Below are 17,762 nucleotides of genomic sequence, written 5' to 3'. Positions count from 1 at the left end.
CAACAACAATAGTCATCATCAGCTACTCACCTCCTATGTGTCTAGTGTTTTGTCCCCAGTATTTCCTTAATTCCGTATCTATAACGCCCTTCGCGGCTCTCCGCACCTTAAGGTCACTAGAACACACCTATTTATCGCCACGGACACCATGCAAGGTCACGGACACAGGTCAAATAGATTCGCATCGGAGCGGATTTGCACACAACCCCCCTCCTCGACTTGCAATATAACACTGAGGCTGGGTTGCTTCCCGGGGAATCATTCCCCTCTTCCTCCCCCTCCCCCTCTTACCTTGCTTTTTATTTTATTTCTCTTCTCTTATTTGCTCCATCTTGTATTCTTATGTATGGCTGAATAGGGTTTTGGTTTTAGTTTATTAGAATTTATTTTCGTTTTGAATCATGCAGGGAAAATATGTTTTTTTTCAATGTTGTTCTATATTTTGCGTCTGGCAGATAGTGAGAGGGAGAGTGTGAATGAGAGAATGTGTGGTATGAAAATAGAGAAAATAAAGCTAGCTCACTCAATGACACGCCTAGGAATCACAATCTTTAATCCAATGGAACAATTATACACCATAAATTCAATAGTACAGTCCATGAATAGTTAAATAGTCCACTACTGTAGTCACCCTGGTCTCCGTACGACAGTTTGGAACATGGCCATTGATCTACACTACTGAGAAATGAAGAAATTTTCGGTTGTTTTTAAAGATTAAAAATCCGCATTGACAGGCTATTTTGGGCGGAAAGAATGCATGAAGAAGGAAGCTTGATCCTTGACCTTTGCTCGGCCTGAAGGGCGTGGTGCGGCAGTCTCCGGGGAAGTCAAAATAAGGAGAAATATAACAGGGTGTGGAGATTTTTATGAAGGGGAGATACATTGAAATATATCAACGATAAATGTCATTCCTTTAATATTTGTATATATTTGTTTATTTATTTATTTGTGTACTTTGGGTTATTAAATATTGTTTTTTTTTTATTATGTCAGACCGTGTGGTAAAAGTAACAGCAATTAAGATTTCTGTAAGGGGAAAAAAACAGATATGTTAGTATTGATAGAGAAATAAATAATTAAATAATAAATAAATAAATAAATAAAAGGAAAGAGAAATATATATATATATATATATATATATATATATATATATATATATATATATATATATATATATATATATATATATATATATATATATATATATATATATGGTTTTCGTGAATAAGTATAATATTTTGATTCTCTCTCTCTCTCTCTCTCTCTCTCTCTCTCTCTCTCTCTCTCTCTCTCTCTCCTCTCTCTCTCTCTCTCTCTCTCTCTCTCTCTTTCTTCTTCTTCTTTTTCCTCTTATCTCTATTTATATTATTTTTCATTCCATCTCTATGTAATTCGTAACATTTTTCTTTTGTTTTTCTACATAATTTTCTTTTGTATAATTTATATATTTGGTAGTGGCGGTGCTTGGCTTGCTATTAAAAATGAGCATAAGACTTACCCAATAGACCCCCTTGAAAACAGTACAGGTTATCTGCAGTGTTTCTCCTGTTAATAATGTAGAAATCTTACTAATCTGTCACTGGAATCATTAAAACACCCTTAAAGACCTGCATCATTTCATTTCGTGGATAAGTATATTTGATTCTTTCTCTCTCTATCTTCTTCTTCTTCTTCTTCCTCTTAGTTCTATTTATATTTTTTTTGATTCCATCTCTATGTAATTCGTAACATTTTCCTTTTGTTTTTGTACATAATTTTTTTTTCTATGTAATTTCTATATTTGTTAGTGGCGGTGCTTGGCTTGCTATTAAAAGTGAGCATAAGAATTACCCAATACAAGTCTTCTTTATTTATTTATGGCGATTTTATTAAGAATTTTATCTGTTATTATTTACTGAACTTGTGGTGTATATATATAAGATGTTTTTCACTAAAATAGATTGAAGTTAGATTATAATAATTACACACTGACAAATAAATAATTCCACTTTTTTTTATATATTCTGAAACCACCATTACTTTCAAGAGGGTTTAGTTGAAATGATGCAGGTTTTTAATGGTGTTTTAATGGTTCTAGTGACAGATTAGCAAGATTTCTACATTATTAACAGGAAAAACACTCTTGATTACCTATACTGTTTTCAAAAGGGTCTAGTTGAAATGATGCAAGTTTTTAATAGTGTTTTAATGGTTCTAGAGACAGATTAACAAGATTTCTACATTATTAACAGGAAAAACACTCTTGATTACCTATACTGTTTTCAAAAGGGTCTAGTTGAAATGATGCAGGTTTTTAATGGTGTTTTAATGGTTCTAGTGACAAATTAGCAAGATTTCTTCATGAACTGGGTCCTAATTGGCTTAGTGTGTGATGCACAGTGTCTGAAAATAATTTGGTTGCTTTTCATCGGTTTTATTAAGCGAAATATTGATACCTAACTCCCAACATGTAGGTATTATTAACATTATATTAAAAATTAACACCACAGCCAGCGAACTTAGCTGTCATAGGCTCCAGGAATGCTTGAAATGAATGAATCTGCAAGGAAATAATGTTTCAGCATTTCGTAGTGATAGAAATGTGGATAGCAATATTTTCTTATCTTTTTTTGTCTTTTGAATTCAGCGGCTGTTCATAAAAGTAAAAAGAAAAGAATCTTAAAAGAAATCTGTTAAGCTACTATAGAGGGTTACAATCCGATATTATATAGAATTTGAACCTTAATCTTTCCTAGTACCGATGCTCTTTTGTTTATTGTTGTTGTGAGGGAGAGAAGATTTCTGTCGTCTATACACAAAACTTTCCATTTCACTTACAAGATGGTGAAAAGAACGAACCTTGCTTATTATACACGGTTTTTAACGCTATAACACTTCTTTACTTGGATTTTACTCTCAAAAACTGTAAGTATATGAACACAGGTTGATCTGAGTAATGGATGTGTGCAGAAAGGTAGCGAAAGACTTGGGGAGAGGTGAAAATAAGTTGTTTTTTTTTCCAGACTCCTTATCGTTGGTGAGTAATGTTTATGAAATCTTGTGTGAGCCTGTAGTGTTGACTGTGCTGAGTTATTTAGCTGTTATTTTACCCTCATCCCTCAGAATTTGTCACTTGTTACCCCCTTACTGGGCCAAGAGAGTGAAATAAGCCGTGTGTACAGGGTAGGTGACCAGGTGACTTTTCTCATTACAGATCTTACCGTAATTTGAAATATAGATATACACAACTAAAATTATAATGCTGATGGTGAATTTTAAAGGTTTATCTGCATTTTGGTGAAGTGTGGTTAGTTTTGGTAGGTGAGCAGGTTAAAAAGATAACAATTATGAAGATATGTTAATAGCAGACTTAGTGGTGTCCCCCAAGGTTATATCATTCATTTAATTTTTGCCTTCCAGATGACTGTGTTGGTGATAGAACCCTGGCAGGAAGAGGTGACTTTGCCTTGGATATTCAGAGTGAGGGAGACTGGCAGAAGACACAAGGTATGTAATAATTTTGTTACTTCTGCCTCACTGTTCTGTTGTGATATATATGTGTGTATTAGTGTTATGGAGAGTTATAGAAGTTATAGAATAAATGTGTCAGCCTCAGTACACCGTGGAAGTGGTATTGATGGGTCTTTTTAATTAACACCAAATATTGAACCACATATTTGCTGTACAGTTCTGTTGAATATTGTTGGTATTGGTGAATATTCTTTAGCATATTGGATGAAGCAGGTAGTAGGCAGGAAGGTAGGCCTATGTGGGGTGCCGTGTGGGGTGTATAGGCTGGCGCTGAAATCTTTTGTGTTGATTGCGGTTCAGATTTAATTGTGTGGACCTGTACACTTCCTTGCCTCATTGAAAGGATAACTTAATTATAAGGAATTATCATTTACTATAAGGAATTATCATTTACTTCAGTCACCCGTACAAAATAGAGACATGACCTTTTTATTTATTTATTTATGTATGTATTTATTTATTTATTTGTTTGTTTGTTTGTTTGTTTGTTTGTTTGTTTGTTTGTTTATTTATTTATTTATGTATGCATTTATTTTCAGAAAGCAGAGATTGTGACAAGTGAAAGCCCTGAGATTTATTTATGTATTTATTTATTTATGTATTTATTTATGTATGTTATGTATGAGATTTATTTATGTATGTATTTATTTTCAGAAAGCAGAGAGATTCCCCAGAGAGAAGCTTTTTTTCAGTGTTTGTATCTCTAAACCTTCCTTGTTCACAATTATCTCTCTCTCTCTCTCTCTCTCTCTCTCTCCTCCACACAGCATCCCCTGGCCTTCCACAGCCTTCTCACTGGTCTCCTTGTGGTGTCATCCTTCACACAGCATCCCCAGGCCTTCCACAGCCTCCCCACTGGTCACTTTGTCCTGTCCTGTCCTCCACATACCAATCACAGGCCTAACCTAACCAACCTAAACTAACCTAACCTCACACCCACAGGTTCGGAGGCCTCCAGAGAGCTGCCCAGAGTGAAGCTTGTGGTATAGAGGAACAGCTGCTGATCATCAAGCTTACGGAGTGACTGGAGGAAAGTGGGAGGAGCCTGGAGGGAGTGGTGGAGGTACAGTACTTGGAGAAAATCCCTTCACCATGACGACTGGGTGTCTGCTGTACAGACCACCGACCAATGGTGAGAGAGGGAGAGGGAGACTGGCTAATGGTGTTCTTTTTCTCGTTCTTCTTTTTCCTCCTCCTCCTCCTCCTCCTCCTCCTCCTCCTCCTCCTCCTCCTCCTCCTCCTCCTGCTGCTGCTGGCTTATTGGTGACTGGCTTAGTGAGGCTTATTGGTGACTGGCTTAGTGAGGCTTATTGGTGACTGGCTTAGTTAGGCCTATTGGGTGACTGGCTTAGTGAATCTTATTGGTGACTGGCTTAGTGAGGCTTATTGGTGACTGGCTTAGTGAGGCTTATTGGTGACTGACTTAGTGAGTCTTATTGGTGACTGGCTTAGTGATGCTTATTGGTGACTGGCTTAGTGAGGCCTATTGGGTGACTGGCTTAGTGGCTTGAAATTATGGGTGTCTTTAAACATTGTTACCTTGCATGCATGTTCAACAAAAGTCAAAGCTAATGAGAAACTTGCTTTTATAAAACAGCTTGCTACCCAACAAAGCAAAGGATTATATTTATTTATTTATTGTCTTTCACTATTCCATAATTCAAGCCAGTGAATCTAATCTCTTTCTTTCTATACAGATACCAGGATATGTGACCACCACCACCACCCTCACCACCACCACCACCACCACCACCACCACCACCACCACCACCACCACCATTGGAGTCCCCTCTCTAGTTGCACATTACGGCCCTGTTGTGTACCCTGGTGGCCTTCATAGTTGACCGGTGAGTATGTATATTTGTTGAGGGTTGCTGTGCTCTCAGTCACTGTCTTCCGAGGCTACAGAGAGTTTCTCCTGTTGATACTGTAGAAATGTTGTGTATCTGTCAGAAGAACCATAAAAAACTCTCTTGAAAACCTGTGTCTCTTCAACTAGAGGCTTTGGGAAGTAGTGGAGGTGTGGCCAGACTTGTTTCAGAATGTACCAGAAAGTCTAACCTGATTTTCTTGTTAATATTGGGATTTTTATTGGAGTTAAAAGGAAGTTTGATATTTTATCAATATTTATTTATTTGGTGAATTCAATGAAGTTTGACATAAAGTTATATTCAAAGTATTTACAAACACACACACACACACACACACACACACACACACACACACACACACACACACACACACACACACACACACACACACACACACACACACTACAGGTCTTAACCAATGCATCATAAATTTTTGTGTATAGTTATTGTGCTTAGTATTTTGTAAACAGCATCTTTAATAATTCTATTGCATGCCTAAAAAAAAAAAAAATTCAAGCAACATAGCTTAATATTTGTGTTTGTTTATGTGCATGGCTCTAAATAATATATGTTTGTGTGTTTGTGTGTTAGTTGGCTTGTGTGTGTCTGTGGTTTGCTATTGGTTCAGTACATCTGTGCCTGGCCTGGTCTGAAACGTGGCTGCTTTACAATGTTTTCTGGCACAGAGGAAGAAATGGTGTGCTGTTCTTCTGTTTTGTCCTGACTGAGAAGCTGTTGTGCTTTTTTTTCCTTGTTCTGCGTTGCTGTGCTTCAAGGGGTAGACTTGCCTGTCCTCCATTGTCCTGTGTCTGTCATGCTTGTTGTATAGTCAGTAAAACACCTTTTGTTCTGTCTTGCCCTGAATGGTCTGTTGTGCTTGTTGTGTCTCTCAGATCTTCCACATTCTCTTCTTCTCTTATTTTTTCTGATAATTTCATTTGACTTTAATTCTTTTCATCTATCAACACCAATATACCACACCACACCACCACCACCACCACCACCACCTGCATCACACTCAGACTTTCCTTTCCTCCACTTAGCTGAGTGCAGCTGTCGGTGACTGCAGGAATGGACCTCAGATGGCGGACACAACATTACCAAGTCAAGAAGTTGTCCAGTATTTTATCTCTGCTCTCAAACAAGCAATGACCAGTGGTGGTGTTGTTCATGTCTGGCTTGTGTGTGTGTGTGTGTGTGTGTGTGTGTGTGTGTGTGTGTGTGTGTGTGTGTGTGTGTGTGTGAGTTTGTTCATCCATTATGATTTGAAGAGATTGTGTTTGTATTTTTATTGTGGGACTCTGTGATTATACTTTGAAATAATATGGCCTTAAAATTGACCTTTGACCCTGTGTGGTAGTGGAGTGAGGCTTGCGACAGTTAGGAATTGGTTGTCAAAAAGTGACCACATTGGTTTTTCCTCAATTGCTTTAGCCATGAAAGTTCTATTCCTTGTGTTCTTTGTCATGATGATGTTTGATTCCCTTGGTTTCCAATTGGTTGCCTTTGTGTGAGTTTTGATCCAGTCATTTACTTCCCTACTTACTGAATTCCAGGAAACAAAGGGATTGCTTGCTCCTTTTGCTTCCTTGTGGACAAATTCACTGCTAATAGTTTGTTATTTGGAAGTTTGATTGAAGGCTTGTTCCTCCCTCTCCTCCACCCTATGACTACTTGATGCTATCTAGTAAAATTCTTCACAATGATGTTTTCCATGCCTTCGCTGCCCTAAACCCTTGGAAAGCTTGGAGGGGTCCCTCCTCTTGTTCTTCAAAACTGCATTTCTGTGCTTGCACCTTGCCAAGTCAAACTCTTTCAACTCTGTGTGTCAACATGTAATAATATTACTTCTTGCTGGAAGTTTGCCTACATTCAGCCTGTTCCTGAAAAGGGTGACCATTCTAATCCCTCATACTACTGTCCTGTTGCTTTAATTTTCTGCCTATCTGAAGTTTTTGAATTTATCCTCAAAAGGAAGATTCTTAAACATCTATCACTTGACAACTTTCTATCTAATTGCCAGTATGTGTTCCATAATGGCCAGACAAAAGAAAACATGTGTTCAGTGGCTTCAGCCACCACCAATGGTCTCTCTTTTTAAGATTTCCTGCTTAACTAATGTTTAAGTATCTCATTACAAAGATAAGAATATAGATATCATAAAGATGGTTATTTATATTGATTAGCATATTAGCATTATGAATGTTCCTGTTCATATGATTATAACTATCAGCAGAAAAAATTGTATAACATGTGTCATTCATTTACTTGAAGCTGCATTGTCAAGGAAGCTTGATACACTTTTCAGTGATGTGTTTATGTGCTAACATATGTGTGCTTGGAGCATAAAAGATAGTCTACACTATATTTTGACAGATAAACAGTTGGTATGAAAAAATTACTTTTACCTACAGCACTTACTTAATTTGCATTTGGGCACCATCTCTTTGAAAATAGTCCATTTGAGCAGCAATACAGCAGCACATTCAGCACTGTTGTCACCCCTGAAACTTATTCTGGAAGTGTTGTTCTCTAAGCATGTCAAGCATCTACTGTTTGTGCAGAATCATCTCCACAATGGACAGAAGAAGCATCAGGCCAAAGTCTGTCAGGAATTCTGTCAGCCAGCCATGAATGACCCAACCTTCATGTCAAAGGACATCTCTGGGAACAAAATTTGGGTTTACAGGTATAACCCCCTAACCCAAACAAGTCTTTACAATAGAAGAGTCCAGCATCTCCATGCAGGGCATGAGGCAGGTCTGGAAAACCACTAAGAGCATTTTTATTCAATGTCTTTGAGATTCATAGGATAGTTCATCATGAATTCATCCCCCAAAAAAGATCATCAACTGCCAGTTCTACTCAAGTGTTTTGAGGCATCTGAGGACATTAATTTTGGCAGATATGGCTTGAAATGTGGTGCAAGGCTAAATGGATGCTCCATGATGATGATGATGATGCACCCTCTCTTACATATTATCTCTTATAATGCATGGGCTTCTCAGATGCATGATTATCCCTTTGCAGCTGCCCTACTCATCAGATTTGGTACCAACCCTTGTGACTTGTGTCATGCTCCCCACATGGACATTCATTCTATGGAAACAATGAGAAATTGATCTCAAGATGAGATAAGTCTTTAGCCATGACAAGTTGTAGCCAGCCAGGGATTGAACCTCTCACTGAGAGAACACAAGGATGACACCTTAGACATTGAGACCATGATGACTGTCAGGTCCCAAGTTCAGTTTTAGGACATTTATACTCCTAATCTCTGCACTTTTTTTTCCTGGAAATAATAAAGATGCAGCTGAAGGGATGCTCTTTTGACACCATGGGGTAGGTTCATTAGATTAGATTAGATGTGATTTACTTTAGAGTTTTAATGAAAGCAATGGCAAAAAAAGACTATGGTTCCAGCCTGTGTGAGACAACCCTCAAGAATTTAAATATTTCCAAACTACTTATAGCATTCAGATTGTTCATGGATACAACTGAAGGTAATACAAACATAGGAGTTGTAAAAATATTTTTTTAAATAATGAATTAAGACTTATACAGTACACAAACATTCATTAAAAGACCACACTGAGCCACTGTTTACACAAACAGCTGATGAATGCTCACTGTTGATGTCACTATCAATGGTGGCAGCTGCAGCAGTTACAGCTCATTCTTCTCACCAAACTTGCATCACTGTGTATAGTGCTAGTGATGTTGGGATTGGAACTGCACTTGCTACCTCAATATCAGTGTTACAGACATTTTTACAATTTGTTGCGGACCATCCATGCAGTAGGCTTTAAATTCCGTTAGGGTGCGACTCGCAAGCAAGCTGATCCCAGGCAGTATACGTGATTTGCATCAGAATACTGCACATTAGTGGCGAGCCGACTGTAGTCACCACAAAAGAAATCTATACAGCAAAAATGCAGGTGAAAAGCACATATGGAAAAAATGTGGATATATTTGAGTTGCATATCCATCATGTGCTAGAACACAGTCATCATACATCTCACAGCAGCTGAGACGCTTGTGTAGCTGTTCATACACATCCAACACCAGTGCTGGTCCAGCTGCCACGGAAGCAGCATCCATAACTGACGACTCCATCAGGCTTCACGCAACCCATCATTGACTAATTTTGGATGCTTACAGTTTTGTTGCTGTGCTTTACCATAGGTCACCAGGAGCTGAAAATGAAAGAAAAAGCACATTCATTGGCATAGCTGCAGCAGGGAGTGTTAGTGATATATATGGCAGCTGATCTTGTGTTGACCCAGAAAGCCATTTACCAGCTTAAAAACTCCACTGTCACCCTCCTGCCTCCAGGCTTAGCATTAATGCCCCCCCCCTGAAAAAAAACTCTTAAATCCCCCCAAAAAAGTTTAAGTGGTTATTTCAGGGGGTTTTAGAAAATATATTTTACTAATCAAGATTTAGTTGTATATTATATTGATAATTAAGGTCTATATATATACATACACATTAAAATTGTAAAAGTAGTCAAGTCTGTCCCATTAAATTCCTAACCTGTATCAGCATGACCTAAACAAGTGTGTGTTCTTCATTAAAAGAGTGTCAAAATCTTTCAAGATCTAACTCCCCTTGTAATTTCTTGCACCTAGCCAAAAACATCTCCAATAACTTTGCTTCTTCATGGCACTACTGCCATCTCATCTATTTCTAAAGCTGAACTCTTCACTCAAACCTTTGCTAAAAACTCTACCTTGGATAATTCAGGGTCTGTTCCTCCGTCTCCTCCATCCTCCGATTACTTCACGCTTCCTATGAAAATCCCTTGCAGTGATGTTTTCCATGCCCTGGCTAGCCTTAACCCTCAGAGAGCTTACAAACCTAATGGAGTCCCTCCCATTGTTTTCTGAAACTGTGCCTCTGTGCTTGCACCTTGCCTAATCAAACTCTTCCAAATTTGTCTATCAATATCTACCTTTCCTTCTTGCTGGAAGTTTGCCAAAATTCAGCCTGTTCCTAAAAAGGGTGACCATTCTAATCCTTCAAATTATCATCCTATTGCTGTAATTTCCTACCTCTCCAAAGTTTTGAATCTATTCTCAACAGGAAGATTCATAAACATCTATTATTTCACAACCTTCTATCTGATTGCCAGTATGGGTTCTGTCTAGGCCACTCTACTGGTGATCTTATGGAGTTCCCTACTGAGTCTTGGTCATCCTCTTTTAGGGATATTGGTGAAACTTGCTGCTGTTGGCTTGTGCATATCAAAAGCTTTTAATAGAGTCTGGCATAAAGCTTTGATTTCCAAACTATCCTCCTATGGCTTCTATCCTTCTCTCTGTAACTTCATCTCAAGTTTCCTTTCTGATCATTCTATTGCTGCTGTGGTAGACAGTCACTGTTCTTCTAAATCTATTAACAGTGGTGTTTCTCAGGGTTCTGTCCTGTCACTCACTCTCTTCTTATTTTTTGTTAATGATCTTCTAAACCAAACTTCTTGTCCTATCCATTCCTACACTGATGATACCACCTTGCACTTTTCCATGTCTTTTTTGTAGACATCGAACCCTTCAGGAAGTAAACAATTCTCACAAGGAAGCCACAGAATGCCTGACTTCTCAACTCTCTAAAATTTCTGATTGTGACCGAGCAAACCTAGCACTGTTCAATGCACCAAAGACTTAATTCTTCCATCTATCAACTCGACACAACCTTCCAGGCAACTATCCCCTCTTCTTCAGTGACACTCAACCATCCCCCTCTTCTACTGAACATCCTCAGTCTGCCCTTCAGTTATAATCTGAACTAGAAACTCTTCATCTCATCTCTAGCTAAAACAGTTTCTATGAAGTTAGGTGTTCTGAGTGTTCTCCACCAGTTTTTCTCATCCCCCAGCTGCTAGCTTTGTACAAGTGAAGTGTACAATAGTGAAGAGTAACGAGGAAAAGAAGTAAGAATATATATAAGAAGAATATATATATAAGAAGAAGAAGAAGAAGAGAGAAGGAAAGAAAAAGAAAGAAAAAAGAAAAAAAAAGAAAGAAAGAAAGGAAGAGGGATTAAGAAGAAGAAGAAGAAGAAGAAGAAGAAGAAGAAGAAGACACACACACTCTCACAAAGAGGTCGAGGGGATTAAAGACAGCTCTTCATATAGATGCTCTCTCTCTCTCTCTCTCTCTCTGAAAGTTTCTCTAATATCAAGTTTTCTCAGTTGATGCTGATGATGATGATGATGAGAGGAGGAGGAGGAGGAGGAGGAGGAGGAGGAAAAAGAACAAGAAGAAGAAGAAGAAGAAGAAGAAGAAGAAGAAGAAGAAGAATAAGGAGGAGGAGGAGGAGGAGGAGGAGGAGGAGGAGGAGGAGGAGGAGGAGGAGGAGGAGGAGGAGGAGGAGGAGGAGGAGGAGGAGAAGAAGAAGTATGTGTATTTGTAATTCATATAAATAATATATATTGAAAGTTGAAATTATAACTAGATCTCTCTCTCTCTCTCTCTCTCTCTCTCTCTCTCTCTCTTTCACTTAATTAAAATTCTTTCTGGTTAATCTTCCCTCCCCCTGCCCCCCCCCCCCCCCCTCTCTCTCTCTCTCTCTCTCTCTCTCTCTCTCTCTCTCTCAAAGGATTAAAGAAGAAGAATGAGGAGGAGGAGGAGGAGGAGAGAGAAAGAGAGACAATGAATTTATATATTGCCACAAGTCATTTAGCCAATAAGCCAGCAGGAGGAGGAGGAGGAGGAGGAGGAATAAGTAGGAGGAGGAGGAGGAAGAGGAAAAAGAACAAGAACAAGAAGAACAAGGAGGAGGAGGAGGAGGAGGAGGAGGAGGAGGAGGAGGAGGAGGAGGAGGGGCAGGAAAGAATGCATGAGAGATAAGGAACTCAAGTTAAGGAAACAAGTGTAAATAGATTAGGATGGAGAACAGGTGAAAAGGTAACAGCCTCCTACACTGATGCAGTCATCTGGAAACAGCACACTCCTGCCTCTTCTTAATCTTGCCACACCAAAATCTCTCAACCAAGAGATTTTAATCTTATTGCATTTTCAATACAAAGGATGTGAGTTTAGTGCCATTTAGTTTAGCGTAACAGAGGCATACAGAGTTGTACTACTGAGGACTCAAAGCAAGCTGTTTTTGACAAAATATCCAAACCCTCCCTGTGTGTGAGGAGAGATACACCATGTTTTTGTTAGTGTTTCAAAGGGAATTTGATGTACCCACTCACACACACACAATCTCCATTACTTTGTACCACATTGAGCTGCCTCAACATCCACCTAAATGCTGACAACATCAAACACAAAGAAAGAGATGTTGAATGTTTTCCGTTGCTAATATTTTTGCAAGCATCTGGTTATTTCTTACAACATGTATCTTGATTGCCCCTTAGGATGTGATGAGACCATATCTGCTCTCTTAGACTAAGTGCGCATGCACGCACACACGCACACAGCTTAGGCTCATGCCCTGTACAATACAACTAGGTAAATACACACACACACACACACACACACACACACACACACACACACACACACACACACACACACACACACACACACACACACACACACACACACACACAGGAGGGTAAGACTGCTAGCCTTGCACTCCAGCCAAGAGACAAGATGACAACTATTCAGCTAACATCCAGTACCTATTCACTGATGGGTAAACAATGCCGTCCTCGGCACGCAGACTCTGCCTCCGGGTGATACCTGTGGATTTGTCCGTTGTTGTGGAAATACTCAAGGCCCTTCAGTACTTCCCTAAGTGCTGTGGCGATAACTGCCTCGTCAAACAGTCTGTGCCTGCAGCCTGTACTCTCATCCTGCAAGAAAGGCTTGTTTAATGGATCACTGATGAAAGGAGTGCACTTTTATTAGGAGAATTTTCAAGATGGTAAATATGTACAGTCAAAATGTAGTATTGTATGCAAGAAATGTCATAAGTGTAATAAAGGCAAGTACATATATCATATTTGACGGTAACTATGTATGGTTAAAATGTAATGATACATTGTAATGACAAATGTCAGAGTGTAATAAAGACATATATATTATGTTTGACAGCATATCACAATAGAAATATTACATCTCCATTTCATGACAGCATATCTAAGAAACAAGTTTTCAGTGTATTCAAGCATGTAATGCTTAAAGCAAGCCCTCCAAAAATCAAGGTCTAATCTTTTCACTTTTTTTTTTTTTTTATGTTCATGTTTTGTCTGTTATTGAAGCATACTAGCTTTGCATATTTTGATGCAGTGTGATTGGCATCTCATGTAGTATTATTTTTTTTATTTTTTTTTTTACTTCCTGTACTAATGAAACACTTTTCAGTGAATGATAATACTGTCACCTTGTGGCAACACAAGAGCTTGTAAGTACAGTATGAAGTGCACCCATTGTGTTTCTCTTGAGGCCAATTCTGATCACATTTTCTTTTGTGTTAATGAAACATCATGTCAATGAAATTCTCTGACATTCAGCTTTCACAAAAATACTGTATCACAGTTTTGGGATGAGAGATCCTCTGAAAATCTTCCAACTTCCATACCACTCTCTTCCTTTTGGATTCACACATGCTTTACATCCTTGGTTTGAATTAACAACATTCCACTGGAAGGAGATGCCTCACGTTCCCTCATCTCTCTTTGTTTCACAGCAGGCACAGATATGCTGTCGTGGCACTGTGTCCAGCAGGAAGCCGAACGGGCGCAAGCCCAAGACCGCAAACCCGGCTTCGGCCACAACAGCATAACTACACCCACTGTGAAACAAAGACAGATTAGAATGTTGTGAATATGAAAATATTTCATTACCAGTCATTCTCTGAAGTATGACAAGTGATTTATCCATGGAGTTAAGTACAGAAAGTACAGTAACTCCCTGATAATTAACATGAGAAGACAAATATTCCACACACACAAGTATCAGCAGGCCAACATAACAATCTACAACCAGCAATAGCTGAGAAAATTGTGAAAAAAATCTACCATGTTAAATATGCTTTGGATATAATACAGAATGCCTGGAGACACCTTTTATGAAGATCAGTATGAGAATGTCCAACACTGGTATTAGGAGTGATATGTTGAAAAGGTGTTCTTGAATAATCAGCATACTTGTTCACTGACCACTTTTGGTGCCCTTGTTTTGAAAGAAAGTTTCGTCTCACCCTGAGACTGAGAACTTTGAGATACGTACTTTCCATATTTTCATTATTTTCAACCAAGATCATAAAGATAGTGTGTGCTTATATAAAGTGTTTCAATGATAACCATTGACTGTACCATTATATAAGATAAATAAAGTATTTAAATATACTTGTTAAAACTTAGGAAAACAGACACAATTAGTTTCTTTACGTCATCAGCGTAAAGCGAGAGAGAGAGAGAGAGAGAGAGAGAGAGAGAGAGAGAGAGAGAGAGAGAGAGAGAGAGAGAGAGAGAGAGAGAGAGAGAGAGAGAGAATGATAAGATACTAACTCCTGAACTAGGATGAGATAACAGTACAGTTAATATACCTATCAGCAATGACTTATAATGTGATGTCAGAGGGCAGATGTTGTGATAACATTCCATCTTTGGTAATTCTTCTTTTATAAGTGTTGTGGCCAAGATAAAATCTCACCCCATTGGCCAGTCACCAATAAGCCTCACTAAGCCAGTCACCAATAAGCCTCAATAAGCCACAAGTCATTTAGCCAATAAGCTAGTACGAGGAGGAGGAGGAGGAGGAGGAGGAGGAGGAGGAGGAGGAGGAGGAGGAGGAGGAGGAGGAGGAGGAGGAGGAGGAGGAGGAGGAGGAATAAGAAGGAGGACGAGAAGGAGGAGGAGGAATAAGGAGGAGGAGGAGGAGGAGAAGGAGAAGGAGAAGGAGGAGGAGGAGGAGGAGGAGGAGGAGGAGGAATAAGAAGGAGGACGAGAAGGAGGAGGAGAAATAAGGAGGAGGAGGAGAGGAGGAGGAGGAGGAGGAGGAGGAGGAGGAGGAGGAGGAGGAGGAGGAGGAATAAGAAGGAGGACGAGAAGGAGGAGGAGGAATAAGGAGGAGGAGGAGGAGGAGGAGGAGGAGGAGGAGGAGGAGGAGGAGGAGGAGGAGGAGGAATAAGAAGGAGGACGAGAAGGAGGAGGAGAAATAAGGAGGAGGAGGAGGAGGAGGAGGAGGAGGAGGAGGAGGAGGAGGAGGAGGAGGAGGAATAAGAAGGAGGACGAGAAGGAGGAGGAGGAATAAGGAGAAGGAGGAGGAAAAATAAGAATAAAGTGAATGAGTGTTGTGGGCATAGCATTGCAGCAGTACCTGCATAAGTTAGTAAAGCTGTGAGACACCTCGCATGCCTTGCCTGTCACCGCTTGTGCCGGCTGGCAATGCAGAACACAATCTCCAGTACTCCGTGGTTAGGCTGACAGTTCTGTGGGAATGGAAGATCATTAGATTTTCACTCATATCATGTTGAATTGGTTTAGCTGACACACTCTCTCTCTCTCTCTCTCTCTCTCTCTCAATTGATTGCAAAGACCACAAAGATGATTAGCAGAGGTTTTCGTGAGTGATTCTCCTGTTAGTAATGTAGGAATGTTAATTTGACACTAAAACCATAAAAAACATCTTTAAAAACCTGTGCCACTTTGAATAGTGCCTTTTAAAAGCGTGTTTCTCCCATCAGTACAGTAGAAATGCAGTTATTTATTTACATTTTATATATAACACACACACACACACACACACACACACACACACACACACACACACACACACACACACAGAGGTGGTCTGGCAGGGAAGTGTTATGAGAGATGTATAAACCCATAGCAAGGCAAGGCACACAGCTTTCACACTCACCTCACACTCACAACACACTTTCAACACCTTAACCTTTGTTGGGGAAGAAAATCACTAAAATATCACCCTTATTCTCACTTATTATCACCCTTAACTCACTTACCTCCCTTATTCTCACTCACAACACTCTTTCTTCGCATTAACCCTTGTTGGGGAAGAGAACCACTGAAATATCACCCTTATTCTCACTTATCACCCTTATCTCACTTATTATCACCCTTACCTCACTTACCTCCCTTATTCTCACTCACAACACTATTTCTTCGCATTAACCTTTGTTGGGGAAGAGAAGCACTAAAATATTATCTCCTACGAATTTATTAAGCCAGCACTCAGCACTTTAGCCCTTGATGGAGACGAAAAGCACTCCTCCCCTATCCTTACAAGAGCACTCACTAAAATCTTATGTCCATATACCAAAACCAAACACAATTTTCCCCCTCACCCTCACACTCACTCACTCAAGCCCTTAAGAACGTAAGAAATAAGGGAAGCTGCAAGAAGCGACCATGCTTACAGATGGCAGTCTCTCTGTGAAATATACCTACCTATTTCCATGTTATTCCCAGATTTTTAAGCTTGTACCCGTTATTTCTTATTCTACCCTGGTTGCTGATACTAAATATTTTGCTTACATCTCCCTTGTTATAACTCTTATACCAATTAAAGACTTGTATCAGGAGAGAGAGAGAGAGAGGGTGCCTATCCTGTAAAACATAATAAAAATATTCCCAAAAGGAAGCCCTTATGTAATCTCAGATATCTTAACAGTCACGTCTCCCAGCGCTGTCATTTTGCCAACATACATTCCCCATTCACTTCACAATAAAATTTGACGGTTAACTTACCCGTTTGAGGTGAAATAACGAAGATTAAAGAGCGATTAATATATCCACTGCACTACACTCGATCGGCTTCCAACTAGCCTACTCCCACGTCGGTTATTTATTTTATTTTTATTTATTTGCTTATTACTGTTGTTTTTTTTCACATAAATGTTTGTTTTGAGTTTTTGTTTATTTAATTTTTGGTTGTTTTGTGTTTTGTTCTGTTTTATGAGTTAATTATTTTGTTGATCTCGTCATTCATTAATAAAATTCTTGATCCATTTATTTGCTTTATTCTTGTGTGTGTGTATAATTATATATATTTTATAATGTTAAGAGTTAATTCTTTTTTTCTTGTGTGTTTTTCTGTTTTTTCTTCTGTTTTGTGTCTCGAAAAAGAAAATCAGATTATTTATTTCATCTTCGAATGTGGAGCAGTTTTGTTTATTTATTTATTTAATTTTGCCTAAATCAATCGTTTTTAATTGCAGTTTTCAGTAGAAACGTTTATTCTGGCTTTTTATTATGTTTATTTCTCAGTTTTGTGACTATATTATATTTTTTGAGACTTGTGAAGGCTAGCTGATAAACACTGACTACTAACCCTTTAACTACTAACAAACACCATTTATCTCTCTCCCTCGCCAGCCTCCCTATTGCCAACTGTCTTCCACATCTATATAATCAGGAAACCATGTCAAAAAAAACTACTTATGGGATGCTGGCGTTGACCA

At 39.0% G+C, this 17,762-nt stretch overlaps 2 long non-coding RNA genes across 3 annotated transcripts in view; one reads left to right on the top strand and one right to left on the bottom strand.

Annotated features, from left to right (window-relative positions):
* Positions 1-8,699, top strand: part of LOC135099110 (uncharacterized) — an 80,194-nt gene extending 71,495 nt beyond the window's left edge. The window contains exons 4-7 of one of the 2 annotated variants that reach the window (XR_010267669.1): positions 3,400-3,486; positions 4,453-4,573; positions 5,208-5,357; positions 6,425-8,699. This is a non-coding gene — a long non-coding RNA (uncharacterized LOC135099110). Of the gene's footprint in view, positions 1-3,399; positions 3,487-4,452; positions 4,643-5,207; positions 5,358-6,424 lie in introns of both variants that reach the window. The other variant, XR_010267668.1, reaches the window with a different exon arrangement.
* A 203-nt stretch (positions 8,700-8,902) lies between these two features.
* LOC135099112 (uncharacterized) lies at positions 8,903-17,281 on the bottom strand. Its single transcript, XR_010267670.1, has 4 exons — positions 17,050-17,281; positions 15,659-15,770; positions 13,015-13,188; positions 8,903-9,577 (listed from the first exon to the last, which is right to left on the bottom strand). It is a non-coding gene; the product is annotated as an uncharacterized LOC135099112 (long non-coding RNA).
* Between the last annotated feature and the right edge of the window lie 481 nt (positions 17,282-17,762).

The sequence above is a fragment of the Scylla paramamosain genome, unplaced genomic scaffold (genome assembly GCF_035594125.1).
Source record: "Scylla paramamosain isolate STU-SP2022 unplaced genomic scaffold, ASM3559412v1 Contig104, whole genome shotgun sequence".
Lineage (NCBI taxonomy): Eukaryota > Metazoa > Arthropoda > Malacostraca > Decapoda > Portunidae > Scylla > Scylla paramamosain.
This window is presented reverse-complemented; position numbering and strand designations above follow the sequence as displayed.